The sequence below is a fragment of the Thalia democratica genome, chromosome 2, assembly GCF_965202585.1.
Source record: "Thalia democratica chromosome 2, ktThaDemo2.hap1.1, whole genome shotgun sequence".
NCBI lineage: Eukaryota > Metazoa > Chordata > Thaliacea > Salpida > Salpidae > Thalia > Thalia democratica.
The window spans coordinates 56,280,988-56,306,787 of record NC_139166.1 but is presented as its reverse complement, the minus strand read 5'-3'; the positions used below and the strand labels follow the sequence as shown (position 1 = coordinate 56,306,787).

Here is a 25,800-nt window from a genome sequence, read left to right as displayed (position 1 = left end):
AACTAAGTTAAATTAACAACATAAAATACATAACTTACTGTTTAAAAAAAAATTTTGATTGTTATGAGTACTTACAAATATTTAGAAATGTTTTAAAACTTAACATCATCAAATAGTTTGAAATATATAGATATAGCACTAAAGTTTCAAGTAATAAAGCTCACATTAGTTTATGTTACATAAACGTGCTTTAATTGTTACATCATAACGCTTACTTATACGTTTATATTAGCGAAATAGTTTTAACTATCATAGTCCTACATGGTCTAGTGGTTAGGATTCCTGGCTTTCACCCAGGCGGCCCGGGTTCGATTCCCGGTGTAGGAACATTTTATTATAAAAGAAAATTAGAAGTTGGCTTTTAAGCGGAATAATAAATTTCGTTTATTAAACTACACAATTCTATGAACATTTTATATATTTTTTTTTGTATATAAAACACATGAAATTAAATAAATTAACAAATTAAAAAGCCTGATTAAACGTTAGTTTTAATCACAATTCAATTAAAAAAAGTTCTTAAAAAAGTTCTATTAATGTTTTACATATAAACAACATAAAATAAACTTAATTAAACTTATTAGTAAGTAAGCATTAACGAAAAAAAGATATAGTGCTAAAGTAGTGTTCGTTACTTTAGTTGTTTAAGTTATTAGAAAAATAAATTATAAATCAATAAATCTATAACGTATACAAAAAAGTGATTATTTTTGTATTAGTATTATAAACTACATTAAAGTTACTACCTTTTAAAAAGTTATTTAATCATTGTTGTAAAATAAAATAAAATCTAAAAAGTATTTTAAAATAGTTTAACTGAAACTAAAAAAAAGTTTACGTTTTTTTTTGTTAAACATTGATTTATTTTAGTGAAGGGATAATGGTTTAAAAAGTTTTAGTTAGAATTAGAGGTAAAAGTTTAAAAACTATTGTAAAAGGATTATTCAATTACAATAAAAATTAAGTCGAATTCAATCATTTGTTAACAATTTCGCCTTAGGCAACGCTGATAAACTGTTTATATTCTGTTCTGCATCAATTTGAACGTAAGGGGATATAGCTCAGTGGTAGAGCAATCGACTGCAGATCGATAGGTCCTTGGTTCAAATCCGAGTGTCCCCTCCTTTTTTAAATTAGAATAAAACAGTTTTCTTGATGTCGAATAGTTATGCTTGATGCCTAATGATGTCACTTATTCTCTAGTGGTGACCTTTGCAAGGCGTAAATTTTGCATGAGTTTTAACTTTTGCTAGTCGTCACTTTGAACGTATTCCAACCTTACACTGACCTTAACCTCTTGCAAGTGTGATGATTTGTGCGAAAATGACACTTTGTGCAAAAGTGACTCTCGTGCAAAAGTGACGGTTCCCTGAATAGTTATGCTTGATGTTCATTAGTTGTGCCGTAGTTGACTATAGTGCTTGATAATTGTAATCTTTTTTTTTGATATCAAATACTTTTGCATATTGTTGAACAAATTTACTTAATGTCGAATAATTGTGTTTCATGCTTATTAATTTTGCTTGATGCTTAGTAAATTTGCTTGATACAAAGTTATTTTGTCAGATGATGAATAGTTTTGCTTGATTTTTAATAATTTTGCTAAACTTATTATAACTTTGACAATTGCTAAATAGTTTTGCTAAATGCTTAATAACTTTGATTGATGCTTTAAAGTTTTGGTTGATGCTGAATAATTTTCCATGATATCGGAAAACTTCCGTATCTAATAATTATATTTGGGTTAATAGTTGTTTTGATGTCAAACAGTTTTGTTGATGTCGAATAGTTTTTCTTGGTTCTTTATAATATTGCTCGATGCTGAATAATTTTCTATGATGTCAAATAGTTTTGCATAACAATGAATAGTTATGCTTGATGTTTAGTAGTTTTACTTGATGCTTAGTAATTGAAATTGATGTCAAATAATATTAAATATACATTTTACAACCCTGATTGAGGGTTTTACAACTCTTTTTCCTATCCTTTATTAAAAAATTGTTTGTACTAGTTAAATTTTCTCATATTATAAGTGGAAGGAAGGTAAACCAATAATACAACCGTTGTCACGTAACATTAAATAGTTTCAATTATATACGCATGATATTATATGGTGGTGTGATGGTCATCACACTAGACTTTCAATCCAGTACTCCGAGTTCATGTCTCGGCAGGACTTCTTTTTGTTGCAATATTAAATTGTTATCTTTTTACTATATACTTTTTTTAGTTTTATAATTTACTACAACTTTTGATACAAAATATTAAACTTTATATTACCAAATTTTAAGATAAGTAAAGTTTTTTTTATAAACCAGCGTTTATATTTTTAACAACAAAGTGATTTTAATGTTAAACTAAGGTATTGCTTAATTTCTTCATGCACACCTTTAACTTATTTCATAAAAAAATGTTTGAATAAAAACCTATTAGTTAGCATAAGATGTTACTTATTAAGTTATAAACTATTTACCTGTTAGTTGTTGTACAAAATATAGTCTAACAGTTTTTGGTTACATTAAGAAAATTAATTCTTTATTCGTAAGTAGAGGAAAGTTATAAATTCTAAAAATATACAATGCATAGGCAAACATAACTACTTTATAAAAAATTGCAATTGTAAACTTAATTTGTTTTCTGGAAAAACATTTAAAAAGGAGCCTGACAGGGGACTTGAACCCCTGACCGTTGGATTAAAAGTCCAACGCTCTACCGACTGAGCTAGCCAGGCTCATATCATTGTTGAAATTGTAGCGTTTATAAATAAAACCGTCATACATTGTGACGTAAATATTCAAACTCTGTGACGTAGTTATTGAACCTAATGTAGCAACAATAGAAAATACTTTTTAAATTATTCTTTTAAGCTGTTACAAACTACTGGTATTAAAACACTGTTTGTAGTCTTTGAGTTAATAATTGTAGCACTACTATTACAATATTACTAAAGTTGCATACACTAAAGCATGTGTTTTCAGTTTTATTGTTTAACACTTAGTTTATGACAAAAAATCAAAAACTTGTTTACGTATTTTACTTTGACTAGTTAAGCAATCAGAAAGAATTTTTTTAAATATTTATAACAATTTAATTATCTTTAGAAGTTTTAAATAAATTCGGAGTACTATAACATACTCCAGGGGTCGGCAGGCAGTTGGTGGTCGCGGGCCAAATTTGAAGTTTCCAAAGTCTTCGCGGGCCGCAGTTTTAGTTTTAGTCACACTATAGAAATGTTTTACTTTTATTCACCTTATTATTTTAAAAAAATTCTTTCTGATTGCTTAACTAGTCAAAGTAAAATACGTAAACAAGTTTTTGATTTTTTGTCATAAACTAAGTGTTAAACAATAAAACTGAAAACACATGCTTTAGTGTATGCAACTTTAGTAATATTGTAATAGTAGTGCTACAATTATTAACTCAAAGACTACAAACAGTGTTTTAATACCAGTAGTTTGTAACAGCTTAAAAGAATAATTTAAAAAGTATTTTCTATTGTTGCTACATTAGGTTCAATAACTACGTCACAGAGTTTGAATATTTACGTCACAATGTATGACGGTTTTATTTATAAACGCTACAATTTCAACAATGATATGAGCCTGGCTAGCTCAGTCGGTAGAGCGTTGGACTTTTAATCCAACGGTCAGGGGTTCAAGTCCCCTGTCAGGCTCCTTTTTAAATGTTTTTCCAGAAAACAAATTAAGTTTACAATTGCAATTTTTTATAAAGTAGTTATGTTTGCCTATGCATTGTATATTTTTAGAATTTATAACTTTCCTCTACTTACGAATAAAGAATTAATTTTCTTAATGTAACCAAAAACTGTTAGACTATATTTTGTACAACAACTAACAGGTAAATAGTTTATAACTTAATAAGTAACATCTTATGCTAACTAATAGGTTTTTATTCAAACATTTTTTTATGAAATAAGTTAAAGGTGTGCATGAAGAAATTAAGCAATACCTTAGTTTAACATTAAAATCACTTTGTTGTTAAAAATATAAACGCTGGTTTATAAAAAAAACTTTACTTATCTTAAAATTTGGTAATATAAAGTTTAATATTTTGTATCAAAAGTTGTAGTAAATTATAAAACTAAAAAAAGTATATAGTAAAAAGATAACAATTTAATATTGCAACAAAAAGAAGTCCTGCCGAGACATGAACTCGGAGTACTGGATTGAAAGTCTAGTGTGATGACCATCACACCACCATATAATATCATGCGTATATAATTGAAACTATTTAATGTTACGTGACAACGGTTGTGTTATTTGTTTACCTTCCTTCCACTTATAATATGAGAAAATTTAACTAGTACAAACAATTTTTTAATAAAGGATAGGAAAAAGAGTTGTAAAACCCTCAATCAGGGTTGTAAAATGTATATTTAATATTATTTGACATCAATTTCAATTACTAAGCATCAAGTAAAACTACTAAACATCAAGCATAACTATTCATTGTTATGCAAAACTATTTGACATAATAGAAAATTATTCAGCATCGAGCAATATTATAAAGAACCAAGAAAAACTATTCGACATCAACAAAACTGTTTGACATCAAAACAACTATTAACCCAAATATAATTATTAGATACGGAAGTTTTCCGATATCATGGAAAATTATTCAGCATCAACCAAAACTTTAAAGCATCAATCAAAGTTATTAAGCATTTAGCAAAACTATTTAGCAATTGTCAAAGTTATAATAAGTTTAGCAAAATTATTAAAAATCAAGCAAAACTATTCATCATCTGACAAAATAACTTTGTATCAAGCAAATTTACTAAGCATCAAGCAAAATTAATAAGCATGAAACACAATTATTCGACATTAAGTAAATTTGTTCAACAATATGCAAAAGTATTTGATATCAAAAAAAAAGATTACAATTATCAAGCACTATAGTCAACTACGGCACAACTAATGAACATCAAGCATAACTATTCAGGGAACCGTCACTTTTGCACGAGAGTCACTTTTGCACAAAGTGTCATTTTCGCACAAATCATCACACTTGCAAGAGGTTAAGGTCAGTGTAAGGTTGGAATACGTTCAAAGTGACGACTAGCAAAAGTTAAAACTCATGCAAAATTTACGCCTTGCAAAGGTCACCACTAGAGAATAAGTGACATCATTAGGCATCAAGCATAACTATTCGACATCAAGAAAACTGTTTTATTCTAATTTAAAAAAGGAGGGGACACTCGGATTTGAACCAAGGACCTATCGATCTGCAGTCGATTGCTCTACCACTGAGCTATATCCCCTTACGTTCAAATTGATGCAGAACAGAATATAAACAGTTTATCAGCGTTGCCTAAGGCAAAATTGTTAACAAATGATTGAATTCGACTTAATTTTTATTGTAATTGAATAATCCTTTTACAATAGTTTTTAAACTTTTACCTCTAATTCTAACTAAAACTTTTTAAACCATTATCCCTTCACTAAAATAAATCAATGTTTAACAAAAAAAAACGTAAACTTTTTTTTAGTTTCAGTTAAACTATTTTAAAATACTTTTTAGATTTTATTTTATTTTACAACAATGATTAAATAACTTTTTAAAAGGTAGTAACTTTAATGTAGTTTATAATACTAATACAAAAATAATCACTTTTTTGTATACGTTATAGATTTATTGATTTATAATTTATTTTTCTAATAACTTAAACAACTAAAGTATCGAACACTACTTTAGCACTATATCTTTTTTTCGTTAATGCTTACTTACTAATAAGTTTAATTAAGTTTATTTTATGTTGTTTATATGTAAAACATTAATAGAACTTTTTTAAGAACTTTTTTTAATTGAATTGTGATTAAAACTAACGTTTAATCAGGCTTTTTAATTTGTTAATTTATTTAATTTCATGTGTTTTATATACAAAAAAATATATATAAAATGTTCATAGAATTGTGTAGTTTAATAAACGCAATTTATTATTCCGCTTAAAAGCCAACTTCTAATTTTCTTTTATAATAAAATGTTCCTACACCGGGAATCGAACCCGGGCCGCCTGGGTGAAAGCCAGGAATCCTAACCACTAGACCATGTAGGACTATGATAGCTAAAACTATTTCGCTAATATAAACGTATAAGTAAGCGTTATGATGTAACAATTAAAGCACGTTTATGTAACATAAACTAATGTGAGCTTTATTACTTGAAACTTTAGTGCTATATCTATATATTTCAAACTATTTGATGATGTTAAGTTTTAAAACATTTCTAAATATTTGTAAGTACTCATAACAATCAAAATTTTTTTTTAAACAGTAAGTTATGTATTTTATGTTGTTAATTTAACTTAGTTTAGTTTTGTAAATTATTGAAACATAAACTTATAAAAAATTAAATGACAAATTTTTTCGTTTAAAAAAATTAAAAAATAAATAAATACTTTATTCCTAACATTATATGTATACATATATGTTTTAAAGTCTTACTGAAGTGCATTGCAGTTTATTTGTATAAATACTTACACACTTTACTTATATACTTTTCAAGAAAAGAAATGTTAATTTCCTCTTACTTTTAATAAAGTAATTACAATTTTTCAGCTTATAAAGTGAGTCATTATTCGAAAAGATTATTATAAAGTTATTTAATTTTTTTTATCTGTTCAAACAACATATAGAAAAAATTGTATAATACTTAAGCTTTTTCTATTTTTAAAGTCGCTTAAACATTTTAAATTCTAACTCAACAACTTTTAAATTTTATATCATATTTATTAAAACTTACAGTTTATGATAAATATATTTAAAACTTAGTAAAACTTAACTTGATAAAATAAACAAATGTAATTTACAACTAACTAAAACTTACTTGAATACTTAAGCTACAACAAAGTACTTTTTGTTATTTTTTGCCTATATTCTTGCCACACTTATTAGCGCCAGAGAGTATTATTGTTTTCTTGTTACTATTATGTTTTTCAGTTGCTTCTTTAGTGAGTTAATTCGAATGCTTTTCTTTGAACAAACTCTGTTAGCACAATTGTTATTTGAATTATATATATTTAGCAGTACATAATAACTAATCACTCTGATACTTATACATACTAAGTGTTTAAGATAGTTGTTAATAAGGTGTTCTGGACGCTTAAAATAAGATATATAGTATTATTAAGTTTATAACTCCTTATATTTAGCATTTAATTTTTTCTTAATTAGTAAAAGTAATCCCCTAACTCAGGCCTTGGGGATTATAATGCATAAAGCACAAATACAAAATGTTTAAAAAATATGTACGTTTAGAAACAAAACAACTATGTAAAATAAATCACTATACAAATTATCAGTTACATTAAAATTAATCAATATAAGTAAACTTTAAATCGGTAAAAATCATGCCTCGACCCGGGATTGAACCAGGGACCTTCAGATCTTCAGTCTGACGCTCTCCCGACTGAGCTATCGAGGCTTGTGATAACTAACATTTTGTAGCAAATTTATACATCATACAAATTCAAATGCTGAATTAGATCAATAATTTCGCTACTCAATTAACCCATGAAAAGTATTGGCTTTACATAAACTAAATTATTTGCAGAAAATTTGTTTTTTTATCAAAACATAAGTAGAGTAAAAACAAATTTTGTTCGACGTTGCTAAACTATGTTAGTATACTAGAAAATGTTTTAATTAACTAAATAAGAACCTAATAATGTTTAAACTAAATGATATATTATTTTACTTAATCGTGTGCGACTTTAAAAAGTCATTTTTCACTTTACTAAACATTTTCGACTTTCTAAATCAGGTTAAATTTTACTGAATAATGTTTTACTTTACTAAATCATGTTTTACTTTACTAAATTCTGTTTTATTTTACAAAATCATGTTTGATTTCACTAAACTGTGTATGACTTGTACTTTACTAAATCATGTTTGACCTAACTAAATTATGTTTCAATCAACTAAATCAGAAATGTTTTAAACTATTCGGCTGCAAACTTTGCAATTTAGAAAAAAAATGATAAATCAGACTAGTAAATAACACTACACAAGAAAAGCAAAAGACAAAGGGTATGCATTTATTACCAAAAAAACTCTTATAACAAAATTAAAACTAACTCAATATTAAATCAAAGTAAAATTAAGCCGCGAAATACGAATAGTTAAATAATTTTTCTAATACACTTAAAACGTTTTCTAGTACAACTTTTCCATTTTTTTCAAAATGCATAAATTCTTAAACTAACAACATCAGCGTACTTTTTAAACTTGGTTTACTGTACAAAAACCTTTACTGTACTGTGATTACTGTACTGTTCAAAAAAGGTTTACTGTACAAAAACCTTCATTATCACAATGTCATAATAAATGCAAAACTTTCAAATTCTAAATTTCTGTTAAACATTGTTAATAAAGTTTAGCGTTACTGACGAGTAGATGAGGTTATATATCTCATATACGAAACGGTCGTATAAACCAATAGGTTTTTATATAATAGAATAAATATAAATGTGTATATTATATAAAAACAATAGTTTAGACAGCTGTTTCGTACATGAAATATAAAACTTTATGTACTCCTAAGTAAGCTAAAGTTTATTACAATAGTAAACAGAAATTTGTATTTTGATTTTTTTTATAATAATTATGACGTAGCAATAATACAGTTTATTGTACAGTTAGCAGAATTTGAAAAATACGCTGTAACTGTTAATTTATGCATTTTGGAAAGTTTGGAAAAGGTTATATTTGAAAAATGTTATAAAAAATTAGAAATTGTTTAAAACTACTCGTGTTTGCGGCTTAAATTTTACTTTGTTTTAATATTTAGCTAGCTTTAATTTTGCAATAAGAGTGAAGGGTGGGGGAGTTGAACATATTTTATTAATGTTGATAAAAGTAGTTGTTTACTGAAAATAGATCTATTTTGATTATAGAGACTTTGGCTGTTAAAGTCAAAGAGTACTGTAAAATCATGTAGAAAGGGCACTCTAAAATGTCAAATAAAGTTTTCACTAAAAACCTATCTTCAACAAATTTTTATAGCTTATGACCTAAATTTTTTTTAACTGATCCTTGTATGATTTAAAATAATTTTAAGTATTTTTTTTTTCATATAATGAAAATAAAATATTTCATTGAAATTTCAAATAAATGTTTTTGAAATTCTTTAACATTTGTTTTATCAGGCAAAGATTGCTTAAAATTTAAGGAAAAGTATAGGTCCAAGTGAAAAACTATATTTATAGTTTTCTGCTTTTATAAGCAACCTATTATACTTAAATTGATCAACCAAATCTCAAAATTGTTTTTATTTTCTAAAAAAGGTAAAATTAAGATCAATTTTACAAACTTGAAATTGTACAAACTAAAATCAAAGTTGTAAATAAAAACCTGACCCCTTCAAACTCCTCTATGGCTCAAATAGTTCATTGAATGTTCTAATTATTTTTATTGAAATTAATTTATATTATTTTTTTTAAAGTAAGTTTATAATTGCAAACTATAAAAACTGTGCAAACTTTTGAAAAAAAAATGAAAAAAAAAAAACTATATTTTTAGTTTTTTTTATGTTTATGAGATGATATTACCTACCAATCTTTATCTTTGGCTTAGTTTATGTACTAAACATTAATGTGATATAAGCATTATTTTTGTTGAAATAATATAATTTAGACTTATTAAAACACAAATGTTGTTGACTAGCAAGTTTAGGCAGAATTTACAAATTTATTTTGTGCTTTGGACTCAATTGTTTTTGATAAAGTTGTAATGGTTACACTTTGTATATATAACATATTATTATAGTACTTTAATCTTTTGTAGGTTTCTTTATGTGAAATTATTTTAGATAATTATAAACCTAAAAAGCTAGTGTTTAAAAAATATATGAAGTCTTTTAAATCTGTGTTTGAGTTTAAAAGTAATTTTCTTTCCCGTTAACTTTGTGTATTTAAATTCAATTTTTATATTTTTTAGCCATATTTGAAATAAAGTAACAAAGTATAACTTTTTTAATGTTATTATGTTATAAATTTGCAGAAGTTTGTATTGCCAAAATATTAATAATTAACTATCTACATGATATGTTTCATTCAACTTTTATAGCTGTTCTACATTTTCAATTTTAATTTGACTTATTAAAATGTGTTTTACAGAATCACTGATTATTATAAGTAGTAAATGCTTTGAGAACATATCTACTGCAATATGTTTAAAAAATGTTTAAGAAATTTCAAGTCATTTTCAGTGCACTGCTTGATCAGCAGCTTGATTTTGTAGATTTTTAGAATAAAACCAACAATACAGAACTATGACTACTTTTAATTTAAGAAACACGTTTATAAAATTATAGTTGTATAAATTTGAACAAACATTTTAAACATGTATTTTTACACATTTAAACTACAATTGCCAATATACTTTCTATTTTTAAACAATATGAAGTAAAACTGTTATACATATTTAAATGCAATATTCCAAAATTGAACATTAGTATTTTGAGATCAACTTGCAAAGCCATGGAATTTTGTTTCTGAAACTTTCCTATTAATTTAATTATGATGAAAGAGCTTGGAAAGACTAGCCTCTTAAAGACGATAAATGAACATTTATAGCTATTATAAGCATTAGTGTTTAGAATAAACGTTAGCCAGTACGTAGCATTCAATATATAATATACATATTTGTTTTTTAGGCTATTTCAAATTGTCGAGTTTCATAACACTACAGTTGCTTCATTCAAGTTATTGTTTGTAAACTTCAGATCTTCAAGTTCTAGTTGAATTGTACTGAGTTTTACATTAATAAAATAATCGTACACATAAAACAAAAATCAATATGAAATAATTATGAAACATTGTATAGGAAGACTTCTTCCTCTAAACAAGCACATAACTACTAACAAAAGACTATAACATTAAGTATTTATAAGTTTGTTAAAATTTAAGATAAGCTTTTAAGTAACTTAACACTTTAAAATTTTAGTTTAAAACGTAAAAACGTAAATGAACTACTAATTTTCAGGATTAAATAATTACTTTGTTATATACTTTTTTATGTTCTCAAGTATTTGTTACCTGAACAAAGTTTAAGCCCCAAAAGAGTACTACACTAAGTAGTTTCCGCATTAAAATATATTAAAAGACGTGTTTATAAAAATTTAGTTTGTTCAATAGTGGGTGAAATAAAAAAGCATGGTCAGTACGGGGATCGAAACCGCGATAATCGCGTTATTTACATGACGCTCTAATTAAAATTTATGAATAATTTTAATGCTTTATAAATGAGATGCAGTTTATGACAATTAAAACAGTTCTGTGATATTACATTAATTTAGCAATGTTTTTTATTAATATAATTATAATTTTGTTTATTAATGTTTCAATTTCAAAAGCATACTTTTGTTTAAGTATGCCGCGCTGATGTACTAAATAACAAAATCAATTGTTAAGTGCACAAGTGCTTCAAACACTAAAGTTTATAAACACAAATATGTGCTAATGTACAGCACCTTCGATAGCTCAGTTGGTAGAGCGGTGGACTGTAGCATGTTCTTAGAAATCCATAGGTAGGCTGGTTCGACTCTGGCTCGAATGACATTTTTTAGTTTCATCAAACTTTATATTAATGGATGTTTATCGGGGACACGCTCAAAATCCACTCGCGATTAAAATCCACCCGCATTCAAAATCCACCCGCGTTTAAAATCCAGCCAGTCAAATTCGAGAACCGCCTACCGATTAAGGGTAAGGGTTAGGGGTAACAGTGACAGTGAAAAATATATTAAAAAAATATATATATAAAATAAACTTATAAATAAAAAAATAAAAATAAAATCGGGTAGATTTTGAACGCGGGTAGATTTTGAACGTAGATGGATTTTGATAGTATAATGTTTATCGTGATTAATATACACAATTTATTATTTGACTTTTTTTATCTTTTAAAACAACAAAATTAAGTATTGCTTAAAATATATTTTATAAAGTAGCTTTTTACTAAAAGACATTCTGTAATTTAAGTAGTTTGTTAACAACTGAATTTCTAGATAAAAATATAAAACATCAAATGTTTAAACACAATAACAATTAATAATTCAAATTATTTTTTATTCAAAACAGGCAAACTCCTTATTTTGTGAACGCGTCACTTTTGCATGAGCGTCACTTTTGCAAGAAGACACTTTTGCACGGCGACTCTTTTGCACGAGCATTTTTTCTAAGCATTAGGTATGACTAGGGGTAATTAGTTTAACTATAGCAAAATTAAAAAGAAACATCATTAAATTACATTGTGCATATTAAGCTCAAGTGTTTTATACATGCGTTTATAAACACTTTAAAAAATGTTAAATCAACAGGCCTGGTGACGCAACAGTACCGCGTCTGACTTCAAAATCAAAAGTTTGTTTGTTAGATCAAGTCCGGGTCACTTTTTTCTGATTAATTTCTCTCATTTTATTTAAAATTGAAGTTATATGTACAAGCTATCAAATTGTTTGTCTACTCTGTTTTTTTTTTAATATAGCAAATATAGACACTATAAATTAGTTTCGTCTAACAATATGCTATAAACAGTAATAATTAAATATCGTATAAACGTTGCTGGAAGTTAATACCACAGCAAACATATATATACTCACTAAAACGCCAGCAAAGTGTATCTGTTTTTCAAAGCTTAAAAAATTATATCAAAAAAGTGTCAAGTTTTTACAAATTTTTTAACAAGTTCGAAAATTACCACAAAACTTATTTTTGTTCATACGTTGTAAAAAAAATAAATTTATTAAAACGAATAAATAAACACTTGATTTATTTATATTTTGTTAACTGTAAACTTTAAACTAATCTGTTATGAATTTGTAACAAGTTGTGTATCTACTTAATTTGGTAAATTTGTCATAAACTAAATATGACTTACTATCTTTAAAACTTAATTTTATTATTTTTATATTTGTAAAATACGAACTATTATTTTAAAATGAAGTAAATCTAAAAAGTTATGCTTGTAACTAAAACAAAAAGCTTGGTATTTTTTTTTCATTGAGAATCTTTTTACTACTGTTCAAATTATTTGACTGGGTATGTAACTTTTTTTTAAATATTTCTATTAGTATAAGCCAGTAATAAAATGCATGAATATGCTTGGTACTCGACTAGATAAATTGTTTTTTTAATTTTCAAAGTATTTCATAATACTAATTTAGTTAAATTTTTAATTATTGTAAATAAACAAATTAACAATCTTATTAAATTAAAAAGCACAACAAATAATTAATTTTTGTAATTCTATGTTACAAAACATGTTATAACACAAAATTGAAAAAGTTGTCGTCAACAAATTTACAAACAATGTTTTTTCAGGTAAATAAACATTATCATAAAATACATGCCAAAAAGTTAAGGCATATAAGTAAGTTTATAAACGCTACATATTGTTTTAGAAACAAGCATTGTAGGTTCAGTGGTAGAATTCTCGCCTGCCACGCGGGAGGCCCGGGTTTCGATTCCCGTAATGCAAAGTTGCATTTTGTTTTTAATTTAAGTAGGATATAAGCAAATTTCATGTAGTTTGTTTACAACAGAGCTTCTGAACCTTTTTCTAGTTGCGGAACCCTTTTCCAAAGTTCAACTTTTCCGCGGAACCCCTAATTTTAATTTTACATAAAATGTTTAATTAAATAAATGTTCTTTTTTAAATTTCGAAAGGCTTCGCGGAACCCCTGAGAGACGCCGCGGAAATAAATAATTTATTAAAAATTACTGATTGCTTAGATAAATAATGGGACTTAAGTCTGAACAGTTTTACAAAGTTTAGTTTTTAAGGTAATAGTGGTGTAATAATTTAGAATACAGGGTGCACGACCATTCAAATTCCGACAGTTCAAATTCTTAAAAAAAAATTGAAAAGGCCACAACTAAAAAAATAATAAAAAAATCTTAATAGAAAACATATGTAGGTACTATCAATATCTACAAGCCATTTTTTTATTTTTTCATAACATTAAATAAATTTTCAGATATGGCTTAAATAAAGTAAAAACATAGTTATTTTTAGTAATTTAAAACTATCTTTAAAAAATTCAAGATGTTGCAAAAATGAAAAAGTTGCTCATAGATATTAATAAGATCTCCATATACAATTTTTATTTTTTCCAAATATATGTTACTTTTTGAGATACAGTCTTTTATATTTTTTTTAGAATTTGAGTAGTCAGAATTTGAATTGTCATGTAACCTAGAATACTAGGCTATATAAAACGAGAGAATTTCCAAAAAGAATGGCTCCTTCGTTTTCTACAGTAATTTTCTGTAGGCAAAATTATACAAAAAAAGTTTGATTTATATCAGGGGTCGGCAGGCAGTTGGTGGTCGCGGGCCAAATTTCTAGTTTCCAAAGTCTTTGCGGGCCGCAGTTTTAGTTTTAGTGACATTTGAATAATCTTATGGTTTTAGTTATAGTCACACTAGAGCAGGGTTTCCCAAACTCATTTACTATATCGCTCCCTTTTCAGTAATTTGAAAAAAAAAATCGCCCCCCACGATTTTACAAAGTAGTTTTTCTTTTGAGTACAAACTTTTTAGGTAAAAAAAGTTGTGTTCGAAATGTAATTTAGTCTGGTACTTTTATGCACGCAGGGTAGTTTAAAGTAGTTTACAGGGCTTGAGAAAAAAATTTACAGTTATTTTCTTAAAAGCCTAGTAAAGTGTATTAAAATACTTAATTATTAAAAAGCCTTGTGTAATCTGTAATCAATCCTGTTTAAATATGAACTGTTTTGAAACTAATGAAACTTTTAGGTCAGTGGTGGACAACGTTTGTAGTCAGAAATTCATATTTACTAAGAAACATTTCCTAATTTAAACTTGTTAAAAAAATGTAATTGCGGGCTGCATGATTTAAAAAATAACAAATAAGAAAATTAAAAAACTCGTGTAAAATTGTAATAAAATAATTTAGTATTATTGTGATCTAGGAAATACTATGGTGAACTGACAACGAAATGAAAGCGTATTTCAAAATATTAGATATCAAAAAACGAAATTTTATTTACTTAGCGGGTCGAAATTCGACTGGATCTGCGACTGGGTCTGAGCCGTACGTTACCCATCTGAAATCTTCACTAAAACCTGACAATATAATAATTTCTCATATAACAAGTTTCGGTCATTTAGAAGTTAATACTAAGTAACTTATTTAAGCAGCAAAAATACTTAAATTGTTTTATAAATAGGCATATTCTAAAATAACCATACCAGAGATTAAAAAACTATAAAAAATGAACAATTCATTTTACACATAATGAAACAAAAATAAAAAAATAATTTCCGATCTAGTTTGAGGAAGTTTCACCGACTGGTTGATTATCTCACATAAAAAGGTGTTTTCATCATTAGCTTCAGTTAATGCAGTAAATTTATTAAATTCAATGCTAAGATATATTGTAAGCAAGTTAGTTGTAAAGTTAAAAATATAATTTTAATTTTTTTTAACTATTTGTTTCGTAGTAGAATACCATGAAATAGTATTTGACTTGGAATAATCTTTAGGTGACTAAACATTAATTCTAACATTTTTTTTTCTTTATTTAAATTCAAAAAAAAATCAATGTTTTACAGTTAATTCTGTGAACAGAAAGTAATCAATTAAAAAAAACTTTTAACTAGGATAAAATTTTGTTTTGTAACTGTAGCAGTCTTTTTGATGGCTTATTTAATTCTGGTAAAAAAGTTTTTTTACTAGCTATTAGCCTATAATAATTTAACAGAGGAAGATAGTGAAAACTAAAAGCTAGTGTTGAAGTAATAAAATAAACTAAGTATATTTTAAAAGCTAATATATATTGAATTAAGATAGAACAAAAACAGTTGTATTAATACTTTGAAAATCCTTATATAATAATAAATTTTTAACAATAATAAATCAAGTTAGAAATAAAATTAAGTTTAAGAATTTTTTAAATGGAAAAGTAGAAGTCATTTCAAATAGAGACCTCAAATTTATATTCTTTTAAAACCAAAAAAATCTTTATAGAAATGTAAACTTTAGTGGTTATCAAAGTTTTACAATCAGATAATATTTATATAGTGATATAAGTTATATACAGATTAAACAAGTAATAACAGAAACCTGTCAAATAAAGGTCTTTCAAACAAATATTTTAATCACTATGCTAAAAAACTTTTAGTGTAATGTAAAACGACGAATATGAACTACAAAATTAACCAGTTCAAAATAAAACTATTAACAACTACTTTAAAACATAAACCATTTAATAAACATAGTAGACTTCCATTTAAGTTCGCACTTTGAACAATTTCAAAAAGTGCAAGTTCAAAATTAATTTATTACCATATTTTTTTTACAAAATCACAAATTTCATTATGTTATATGCAATAATGTTATGAATAAACATGAATTCCACTAAAACATAAAACAAACTTTCATTAAAAAAAAATATCCATATAAGCTATTAAATACTGTATATATATTTTTTTATTAATATTTAGTTAGTAATAGAGTTTACTTTAGTTAAATTTAAGAAAATATAAATTTAAACTTTTTTTTGGGTAAAAAGTGCGAACCTTAAAGGAGGTCTACCGTAATTTATATTTATTATACATTATGCAAACCTGTTGTGGAATAAATAGCTTAATAAAGTTGTTATTATAAAAAGACTACTTAAATACAATACAAACCCGGTTCAATAAGAAATATTTTGAAAGATTAAATAAATTAAAAAACTTTTACAAAATAATGTCTGCTAATGAAGTCTAATATAATGCGAAGGATGAGGTTCATGACTGCTTGCAAGTTTTTCTTATCTGATTCTTAATCAGTAAAATAGAGCCTTAAGTCACCTCCTTATAAATATCTAGATTAGATCTTTTGCTCAACATGTTGTAAACTGAACTAAAAGCTTTCTCAACAACATAGCTATAGGGAAAAGCTATAAACAACAATCTAAACTCCTAACAAATGATTTGATACTTTTGCCTTAGTTTTTGTTGAGTCCAAAAATTTTCATATAGTTCTTTAGAAGAATTTACTTTAAGTTCAAGGTCAGTTTGTAAGTCTGAGAAGGTTTCCTGTAAGTCGTTTACTTCAAAAGCATCTGCCTCGAAGCTATCCATATTTTTATCTATATGATAGCTTTTTTGTGTCAAATCTAAATTCTAACTACTTAATATGTTAAAGTTGTTAAAAATTCCAGATTTTTTACAGGGTTTCTTTTACCTAAATTGTCAAATTCTAGATTTTTTAAGGTTTCTAGGTAAATTGGCATAGTTTTATTTCTTAGTCTAACTTAGACTAAGAATTCGTATTTAACGAGCGTCATTCCATTTACGGTACAACTTTTATGGTTTTTACTAAAGTTCTTTAGCTTTGACGCTCATCCACATCCTTATCTTTACTTCCACAATAATGTTTTATACATCATCTTTTAGCTTAGAGTATCTAGTTTGTGAACTATTATTCTATTTTTATATTGGGTTGGTATAAATGGTGCTGTAGCCCATAGAAAAAGTGGTACATTATGGCTATTTTTCAGTTTTTTTGGAAAATCTAACGATAAACAAATAGTTTTGACTTGATATTTTTTTTATGCATATAAAATAATATTCTGCTCATTCTCTATGTACGATTTTTTATAAAACAAATTATTTTTTAAGAAAATAGGTGATTTATTGTTTTCATTATATTATGGTTTATCTCAATAAATATTCAACTAAAAGTAAAATGAATAAAAGATTCACACAGTACTAATTATTCTGCATTGTTACCATGCACAGTTTTTATTTTAACGAATTACTTTTTGAAATATTAAGCATTGAAATTTTCCTTTTTTTTTTAATTTCAAGCTACTTAGTCTTTGAAGTAGCCGCGAAGTTATTCGAGCAGAACGTTTTCTGAACTTTTTTAAATCTTAGCCAAAAAAAGTCTTAGCAAATTAAGATATTGATTTATAATTAACATAAATAAAAAATTGCAGTCCACATGTTTCTACAGAAAACTTTTTACTCAAGCTACTATATTTTAAAAATTCATACAACATTACAACAACTCAACAAAAATATATAAGTTTATAAATATCAAAGTGGACCCACCCTATGTCTCATCTTTTGTAAAAAAAGTAACCTTTACCCTTGTTAATCCATGAACTAGTGTTTTATTTTAAGTTGTCAACAGAGCTAACATGGTTGTTCTTGATGATTTTCCTAACTATTTCAGTTTCTATTGTACTGTGGTTGTAACTAATTGATTTATTGTAAAAAGTTATTTAGCTAATTCAAAAAAACTTTTTTCAACATCATACAGTTACAACGACACAATCAACTATATTTTATATATATTATTTATATTTTTTTTTATACAAAAAGTATTTCTTACACCAAAAAATATTTCCAAAATTAAATAAAATCGAAAATGTTCCTATGAATTCTGTTGAGTAATATGGGCACCCATTTGTGCCTATAATTATTTTTCTACAGGCTACAGGATCTTTCAATCGAACTTAAAACAAAAACAGATAATTGTTTTTAATTTTAACATTTTTAATTGATTGTTTTTAACATAAATACATTAAACTAAAATATGCTGTACAAACTTTTAGTTAAAAAACTATGTTGTCAACTAATCATATTTAGGTCACATGTAAGCAGTTTGAAAAACAATGGTCAAAACATAAAGTTTCTACATCTGCAAATCAAAAACAAAAAATATATTTTTTTTTATCTACAACAAACAAAAGTTGTGATATAATGAGAATAACAACAAATAAAAAAGCAAAAAATAATTGTTTTTTGAATGGTTAAATTTTGGTACTTAGTATCAACAAAAAAAAATAATAACTATTTTTTTTTTAATCAGAATTGCTTTTTTTACAATCATACTGACTTACTTTTGATATAAAATACTGTTGATTGTGTGTTTGTAACGGGTGGGTGTCACTTTTGCACGACCGTCACTTTTGCACGAGCGTCACTTTTGCACGAAGGGACACTTTTGCACGAGCGTCACTTTTGCACGAGGGGTCACTTTTGCACGAAGGGACACTTTTGCACGGCGTCACTTTTGCACGCAGGGTCACTTTTGCACGAGGGGACACTTTTGCACATCGTCACTTTTGCACGGTCGTCACTTTTGCACGAGGGGACACTTTTGCACGGCGACTCTTATGCACGGAGGGTCACTTTTGCACGAGGGGACACTTTTGCACGGCGACTCTTTTGCACGGAGGGTCACTTTTGCACGAGGGGACACTTTTGCACGGCGACTCTTTTGCACGGAGGGTCACTTTTGCACGAGAGGACACTTTTGCACGGCGCCACTTTTGCACGAGGAGACATTTTTGCACGGCGACATTTTTTCACGATGACAATTTTTTTACGGCAGCTTTGTTGCACAACGACACTTTTGCACGGAGAGTCACATTTGCACGAGATGACTCTTTTGCACGGCGTCATTCTGCACTAGGAGACTTTTCTGCATGCAGGGTCATTTTTGCACGAGGAGACACTCTTGCACGGCGACATTTTTTCACGATGACAAATTTTTATGGCAGCTTTGTTGCACAACGACACTTATGCACGGAAAGTCACTTTTGCACGAGGGGACGTTTTGCACGGAGGTACATTTTTGCACGAGGGGACTCTTTTGTACGGCGTCTTTTTTGCACGAGGAGACACTTATGCACGCAGTCATTTTTCTTAGAGGAGACACTTTCTCTAGGCGACATTTTTTCATGATGACAACTTTTTACGGCAGCTTTGTTGCACAACGACACTTTTGCACAACGTCACTTTTTTAAGAAGAATTTTTACACAGCGACATTTTGGCACTATGACTTTTTCGCATGGAACATCAATTTTGCAAGAAGACCAATTAAACGCCTTTTTTAGATTTATAACATATAGAAAAACATAAATCTATTGCGTGCGTTTTTTTATTATATTTAAAAAATGTACTCAGATAAAAATTTATATTTTAATGGATTGATAATATAAATTGAAACCTATTTCTAACTTTTAAATAAAAACTTTTGTATTAATTTTTTTCTAAAAATCTCAATTTAATAACAGTGTACAATATAAAAATCAAAAAAAATTGTTTTTTTACTAGTCTTTAAATTCTAATTGTTAGTTATAATCATGCGCAAACTACTATATTTTTGTTACAGTTAACTATTAAGTATCAAAACTATTAATAATAAATCAGTTTATAAATTTCAAGACTACGTTATATTTTAATATAGAATAATTTTTTAATTATAGAAAAAAACAACTAAGCAATTTATTTTATACCCAGTCATCATTTATTTATTGTTTACAATTTAAAAGATCCACAATAAACGAACAAAAAGAAAATTAACGAAAAAAAAATATTTAGAATTATTCTAAGGTAAAGTTATGAGAGATCCCTCTCAAAAAATCGACTATGTTGCTATTATCATTAAAGTTAGAAACGAGCCGATGAATTCTCTCATCTGCCTGTTTACACTTTAACTGTTCACCAGCAGGCTTTATTCCCGAGACAATGTGTTCAATATTCAGGTCGCGAGAGTTTTGGGTTGATTTAAGCAACTCAATGAAGCTCCACAGATGAGGGTGGTTGCCTATTCTAAAATATTTATAGTATTCTAAATTGGTATTCTAAATTGTTTATATTTAAATTTAAAAAATCTTATTCATCTGTTTCAATTGTTTAAATGCTATTTTCCATGACTGTCACATATCTTTTTAAATTTATTGAAGCACTGAAGATATAGTTGATCAAAACTTAGTTTGTAAGATAATTTATTGAGAGATTAAATTCATTCATCTAGTTTATTTAAATTCAGATTATAAACATTAATTAAACAAATGTGGTACGTTATTATATTGTTCTACGTAAAACTTCAAAAAAAAAACTTTATATTTAAATTTCATTATAAAAAAACCACATTTCATTCATTCAGTCTCCGGATATGAACAGTCTTAATAAGCTTTTTTTTTCTCTTTTAAATTCGTCCTAAGTTAAAATATAAAACACCAATTTGTTATACATAATAAAATAAAGATATTAACCAAATAGAATCTGTTCAAGGAAAACCGCTGCAATATTTCAACAATGAGGTTTGGTAAAGTTCTTTTTTTTATATTGGTCAGTTGAAATATGGTGCAAACTTCCTAATGAATTAGTATCTTGCAAAAATTTTATTTAATTTCGATTAAAGTTAAAAACGTTTTATCTGTGTTATATTATGGTTAACAAAATTTTTAAGTTCTTAACCGTATTAAAAATAAATTAGTTAAGTAATTTTTATCAACTATTGATTTAATTTTAGGATTTAGCTTAGTTTATAGTTCAATTTTATTAGCAGCACCTTTACTCTATTAATGATGACTCATATATCAATGTATTAATGATTATTTATCCGGCCGGTCTATTGTTAATGTCTTTGGAGCGTTAGGTTTTTATTTTTGTTGTTAGTCAATGCATTTAAATATTTGATGTTGATCGTTCTACATCAAAGCGTAAATAAGTATAAGTTTGTGATTAAAATTTTGCTCTCTATGCTAACCTATAAATTTTATATCAAATTATGTTTTTATCTTTGTTTTAATAAATTAAGAATTTTTGTTAATTTTTTTTCTTTTTGTGGACGATAAACTTGTAACCGTATAGTAAACTATATAAAAAGGCATAGTTGTTGATTAGTATATTAAAATTCAAAGTTAACTAGAAAAATTTACCTACACTTAATGTATTTTTATATCCTATTTCCTAATTAAATCAAATTTTTTGTCCCTTGTATAAATCTTTTATAAATAACTTTAATTTATTTTCTCGTTAGTTTGTTTCTAACATCAATTTTTACTGTTTAAAATCTTAAATTTTTAGTTTTTTTCCTTAAATATAGGTATGTTATAAAACTTTAGTTTTCAGTTTCTTTTTATGTTACAGATTTGATACTAGCTAAAAAGACTTTTAATTGGCCTGCATGCAAAATTGATGTTCCGTGCGAAAAAGTCATAGTGCCAAAATGTCGCTGTGTAAAAATTGATCTTAAAAAAGTGACGTTGTGCAAAAGTGTCGTTGTGCAACAAAGCTGCCGTAAAAAATTTTCATTATGAAAAAATGTCGCCTAGAAAAAGTGTCTCCTCTTGGAAAAATGACTGCGTGCATAAGTGTCTCCTCGTGCAAAAAAGAAGCCGTGCAAAAGAGTCCCCTCGTGCAAAAATGTACCTCCGTGCAAAAGTGTCGTTGTGCAAGAAAGCTGCCGTAAAATTTGTCATCGTGAAAAAATTTTGCCGTGCAAAAATGACGAAAGTGCAGTAGTGTCACCTCGTGCAAATGTGACTCTCCGTGCAAAAGTGTCGTTGTGCAAGAAAGCTGCCAAAAAAATTGTCATCGTGTAAAAATGTCGCCGTGAAAATATGTCTCCTCGTGCAAAAGTGACCCTCCGTGCAAAAGAGTCGCCGTGCAAAAGTGTCCCCTTGTGCAAAAGTGACCCTGCGTGCAAAAGTGTCCCCTCGTGCAAAAGTGACGACCGTGCAAAAGTGACGCCGTGCAAAAGTGTCCACTCGTGCAAAAGTGACCCTGCGTGCAAAAGTGACGCCGTGCAAAAGTGTCCCCTCGTGCAAAAGTGACGCTCGTGCAAAGGTGTCTCCGTGCAAAAGTGTCCCCTCGTGCAAAAGTGACCCCTCGTGCAAAAGTGACGCTCGTGCAAAAGTGTCCCTTCGTGCAAAAGTGACGCTCGTGCAAAAGTGACCCGTTCCCGTTTGTAACTGTATGACTGTTGAAAAAAGTTATTTTGAATTAGCTAAACAACTTTTCACAACAAATCAAATAGTTACAACCACAGTACAATGGAAACTTACATACTTCTTAAAATGGGTACTTTAAGTTGGTGCGTATCTTACACGGACACAAATTTCTTAAGGTGCGTACCTTATGTGGGTGCTTACCTTACACAGACACATACTTACTGAGCACATATTTAAATTATGGTTTAGATCCCATACATACTTAATCACTTCCTACATGGGCTTAAATTAAAAGTTATAAAATGCTTTTATTTTAAAAGAGCCAGGTTTTTAGTTTCGCAAAATTTATTCATTAGAATGAAAAATCTTACTACTTGATTAGGCTTTAGAAATAAATTGCATTTTATACATTTAAAACGAGTTTTAAATAAATTTTAAAAGAAGAAAAACATCAGAAAATAATGCTAGCTGTCTCAACAATTGATGTTGTTTAACAAATTCTAAGCTTCATCATTTGTTCCTTCTTTACCCTCTTTAAATTTAACTAACCAACAAAAATTAAAAAAAACCTTTTGGTGGACGCATACCAGACACTTACTTAATTAAAGTTGCCACAATAAAAACCACTAAGTGTGGGAAAATCATGTGGCTAAAACAAAGTGTCTACTAGCGCTGAACAAAAAAAAAATAATTCAACAGTGTGAACACACCCACCCATGTGAACCAACTATTGATTATTTACAGCAAAACAGAGAAAAAAAACACAAATATTCAAATACTTTTAAAAATTAGTTCTATTTTGTTAATGAAATATAAACAACTGCTAATAGTTTAGAAAAAAATATATGTTTAAAAAATATATGTATTTTTCAGTATTTTATTGAAAAATTTATTAAAAATGAAGTCTATTGAAAACTAATATTATAAATATAACTCTAAATCCAAAAATACTATACTGAAACAAACCATGCTAAAACAAATAGCTAGATATGAAAATTAAAAAAAAACTCTTTAAGTCTAAAAGCATTTAAAAAAATACTTATTTTTGAAATAAAAAGTTGTAACTTAAAAAAAAAGCTAAAAAAAATACAGTTTAACTTTAATCAGGTTTTATAAACAAAATGTAATTTACATTCATTCTCCATGGCACTAGCTAAAAGCATTTTCAACTTGAGCTACATACCCTTTTTGATTCTTTTTTTTAAATTCACAGTCAGATTTGTCAAAAGCTTCTTAATTACAATTTTCAAGTAGACAGATCAAATTAAGGTTTGTTTGTTTTTATTTAGGTAATTAGAGAACTTTTTTATCCATAAATTATGAAAAATTGGTTATTTTATGTTAATAGATTTAAAACTGTACATCTAAATGATGTTTAGCTTTGTATATCTAAAAACCTTAAAAAGAAAGGCAAAACATGAGTCCGAAAACTTATAAAACAATCAAATAAAAGTTTTTCTTGTAAAACTTTAAGTTGTGCTGTTTCTTAAAAGTTTAAAAATATAAAAAAGCTAAATAGATAAAAAACAAGTGAGATAAGTTTATTTACATTTGCAGTAGTCTATATATATAAATTTTAACACCTGCATACGTTTTAAAAAGTTGCGACACACGTAGATGTAGAAATAAGAGGAACTTCGCATCGTTTTGTTTGACGATGTTAAAACCTTGTGTATTATAAAAATCAATTAAGTACATTTTTAATAATCTATTGATTTATCGGAGCTTTGAAACAAAGTCAGTTTATTTATCAATAATAGCAATATTTTTAATTTACTAACTAAAACTAATTTAAGCTAATTATGATGTTATAAAAGGCCTGGAGCTTGTTACGTTGCTAGTTTTATACAAAAAGATATTTGTTGAAATTAAAAAACTAAAAGTGTTAAAATACCTTCGTTAAATTGTTTTAGTAAAATGAGTTAATAGACGCCGTGCTAAAGTGTCACTCCGTGCTAAAGTGTCACTTTCTGCTATTGTGTCACTTCGTGCTAAAGTGTCACTCTGTGCTAATGTGTCACTCCGTGCTAAAGTGTCACTTTCTGCTGTTGTGTCACTTCGTGCTAATGTGTCACTCTGTGCTAAAGTGTCACTCTATGCTAATGTGTCACTCCGTGCTAAAGTGTCACTTTCTGCTGTTGTGTCACTTCGTGCTAATGTGTCACTCTGTGCTAATGTGTCACTCCGTGCTAAAAATCTCTTTTTGCTAAAGTGTCGCTTTGTGTTTAAGTGACACTTTGTGCTAATATGTCAATTCGTGCTAAAATGTCACATAAAAAGTCAGTCTGTGCTAGTGTGTCACTTCGTTCTAAAGTGTCACTTTGTGCTGAAATGACACTCCGTGCTAAACTGCTAGCTGTGCAAAAGTGACACCGTGCTTATGTGTCACTCCGTGCTAAAGAGTCTCTGTTTGCTAAGTTCCCTTTGTGTTTAAGTGTCACTTAGTATTAATGTGTCTTTTCGCGCTAAAGTGTCACAGAAAGTGTCACTCTGTGTGAGTGTGTCACTCCGTGCCTAAGTGTCACTCTATGCTAAAGTGTCACTTTGTGTTAAAATGACACTCCGTGCTAAAATGTTACCTGAGTTAAAGTGACGCCGTGCTAATATGTCACTCCGTGCTAAAGTGTCACTCTTTGCTAAAGTTTCACTTTGTGTTAAAATGACACTCCGTGCTAAAATGTTACCTGAGTTAAAGTGACGCCGTGCTAATATGTCACTCCGTGCTAAAGTGTCACTCTTTGCTAAAGTTTCACTTTGTGTTTATGTGTCATTCCGTACTAAAGTTACGCCCGTTCTTTTCTGACCCGTTCCCACAGCACCATTCATACTGACATAATATAAAATAAATTATTTAAGAAACTATTTGCTAATATGTTGATAAAAAATTGCATCAAATTATATATTAAATTAGTTTAATAATCTGTAGCGCCACCTAAGAAAATTAGTTTCAAACAAATCATTTGCGTTTGTTTTGTACTTCAAAGACTAAGTAGCTTACAGTTATTAAAAAAAAGGAAAATTTCAATGCTTAATATTTCAAAAAGTAATTCGTTAAAATAAAAACTGTGCAT

The 25,800-nt window shown here is 27.6% G+C and overlaps 7 non-coding genes across 7 annotated transcripts; 3 read left to right on the top strand and 4 right to left on the bottom strand.

The window, feature by feature from the left end:
• The first annotated feature begins 255 nt into the window (after window positions 1–255).
• On the top strand, window positions 256–327 carry Trnae-uuc (transfer RNA glutamic acid (anticodon UUC)). Its single transcript has one exon. It is a non-coding gene; the product is annotated as a tRNA-Glu (tRNA).
• Window positions 328–1,050: 723 nt separating this feature from the next.
• On the top strand, window positions 1,051–1,122 carry Trnac-gca (transfer RNA cysteine (anticodon GCA)). Its single transcript has one exon. It is a non-coding gene; the product is annotated as a tRNA-Cys (tRNA).
• A 1,536-nt stretch (window positions 1,123–2,658) lies between these two features.
• Trnak-uuu (transfer RNA lysine (anticodon UUU)) lies at window positions 2,659–2,731 on the bottom strand. The gene has a single exon. It is a non-coding gene; the product is annotated as a tRNA-Lys (tRNA).
• Window positions 2,732–3,600: 869 nt separating this feature from the next.
• On the top strand, window positions 3,601–3,673 carry Trnak-uuu (transfer RNA lysine (anticodon UUU)). The gene has a single exon. It is a non-coding gene; the product is annotated as a tRNA-Lys (tRNA).
• A 1,536-nt stretch (window positions 3,674–5,209) lies between these two features.
• Trnac-gca (transfer RNA cysteine (anticodon GCA)) lies at window positions 5,210–5,281 on the bottom strand. Its single transcript has one exon. It is a non-coding gene; the product is annotated as a tRNA-Cys (tRNA).
• Window positions 5,282–6,004: 723 nt separating this feature from the next.
• Window positions 6,005–6,076, bottom strand: Trnae-uuc (transfer RNA glutamic acid (anticodon UUC)). Its single transcript has one exon. It is a non-coding gene; the product is annotated as a tRNA-Glu (tRNA).
• Window positions 6,077–7,370: 1,294 nt separating this feature from the next.
• Window positions 7,371–7,443, bottom strand: Trnaf-gaa (transfer RNA phenylalanine (anticodon GAA)). The gene has a single exon. It is a non-coding gene; the product is annotated as a tRNA-Phe (tRNA).
• Between the last annotated feature and the right edge of the window lie 18,357 nt (window positions 7,444–25,800).